This window comes from Sturnira hondurensis, unplaced genomic scaffold (assembly GCF_014824575.4).
Source record: "Sturnira hondurensis isolate 20B ecotype Veracruz unplaced genomic scaffold, ASM1482457v3 Scaffold0020945, whole genome shotgun sequence".
In the NCBI taxonomy this organism is placed as follows: domain Eukaryota; kingdom Metazoa; phylum Chordata; class Mammalia; order Chiroptera; family Phyllostomidae; genus Sturnira; species Sturnira hondurensis.
In genome coordinates this window covers 105,720-107,685 of record NW_028093576.1, presented here as the reverse complement: position 1 = coordinate 107,685, position 1,966 = coordinate 105,720, and the positions used below count along the sequence as shown (strand labels likewise).

Here is a 1,966-nt window from a genome sequence, read left to right as displayed (position 1 = left end):
GTTTTCCTGGGTCATATTCTACATTGTTCAGACATATTGTTTGCAAATGATTCTCTCACTAATTTATTCCTCTAAAATTTTTGGTAGGGCCAATATGTCACCTTTTCGTTTTTGGACTGGGCCTTGGGGTGAGGGCTGATAACCTGTTGCCTAGCCCAGGACAATAAAACTTTTTCTATGATTTTATTTCTAAGATTTTTGTAACTTTTTATTAAAGCTCTTATGTATTAATTCTTTATCTATCTATCTATCTATCTATCTATCTATTTATTTATTTCAGGATAGAATGGAGAGGTAAAGAAACATCTATGTGTGAACTATACATTGATAAGCTGCCTCTTGCATGCCATAACTGGGGATCCTGGCTGGCAACCCAGGCATGTGCCCTGACTGGAAATCAAACTGGCAGCTTTTTGGTTCACAGCCCAGCACTTAATCCACCCAGCCAGACCTTACCAGGATAGTGCTTTTTCTAATTATTTTATAGTTTTACATCTTACATCTAAGTCTGTGACACATTTTGAGTTAAATGTTTATATAAGGTGTGTATTTTAAGTCAAAGTTTGTTTTCTTGCCTTTGTGTATCTGGTTACTCCAGCATCACTTGTTGAACAGACTATACTTCCTCCGTTGAATTGCTTTTGTCCCTCTGTCAAAAACCAGGTGGTTATATACTATGCCATTTTGATTGCTCCAGTAAGTCTTGAAATCAGGTAAGGTGAGTACTTACAACTTTTTCTTCAAAACTGAGGGAGCTTACTTAATTTTATACATGGATCCTTTCCATTCCCCCATTTTCTCTCCCACTTTGTTGTAGAGCAGTTTATTCTAGAGAAGAAAATTCTGGCATAAGCTCTTCCTTTTCTTGTTGCAACTGCAGTAAATGCTGTTGGTTTTGCTCCAGTCTGTCCTCCAACCACTGCAGGAGAGGCCCACTGACTGCTCACATCTCACTGAACAGATTCTTGGTGAACACTGAGCCATTATGGATCCTGGTTACTGACTCCAGAGGCGTAAGATTGTGAATCCTTCTATATGCATCCTGCTTCTCTTGGCACAGGATCTTGAGCAGATCAACTGCTGTCTCAAGGCACAGTTTACCAATGGTTTCATGAGGTACAATATGGATTGGGATTTCCACTTGCACATACTCTGAGTTCTTTTGAGCCGGAATAGATTTAAAGGGAGTGTAGAGTATCTTGCCAGTTTTCATGCTTTTATCTTCTAAGAGACAGGAGAAAATAAGTCCTACAAAGTGTTGACCCATCATCTGGTACATGGCTTGTGTGTGAATATCAACATTTGAAGGAAAAACACTTATATGAGGAAGGGAATGATACCAGCCCACTATTCTCAAGGGACGACTCTGTCAGTTCAGCCACCCTCTCTGCCTCTGTTGAGTCTGCAGATAGCTGCTCTGGAGAAATTTCAACTCGATCCTTCCTCTTATCAGATCGTTTCAAGATGATGACCGAATTAATATGCATAATGTCCACCTTTTCAGCAATGGTGTGTATTTTAGTTCTGCCACATGTAGAATTAGAGTCATTCTTTGTGTCATCATTCATCTCTCCCATTAACAGTACCATTACCTCCTCCTTCTCTGTGCTCAGAGCATAGTTGAGATAAACTAGGAAAGCATCTGACTCAAGATGAACCGCCTGCACCACCATCTTGGTCTGAACCTGCTCACGACTGTCTCGGGCCAACTCAGGCCTGACTAAACCAGAGCTCCAGCCACTCCTCTATTCTTCAGATCAGGTACTGTGCTCTCTTCAGCTTCATATACCCTGAAATACACAGAATAGATTACACATTGAGTTTTTGTACACTCTTGGAAACCTTACTTGGTTTCCATACTAGGAATCCTTAAATTTAAACCAATTGAAAACTCTCCAAAAGTGAGTTGTTCTCAATTCCGACTCTGTGCTACACAGTTACTGTGGGATGGATTAAATATAACATA

The 1,966-nt window shown here is 40.1% G+C and overlaps 1 pseudogene; it reads right to left on the bottom strand.

Annotated features, from left to right (window-relative positions):
• Window positions 1-823: 823 nt before the first annotated feature.
• LOC118976539 (lys-63-specific deubiquitinase BRCC36-like) lies at window positions 824-1,673 on the bottom strand (annotated as a pseudogene).
• Between the last annotated feature and the right edge of the window lie 293 nt (window positions 1,674-1,966).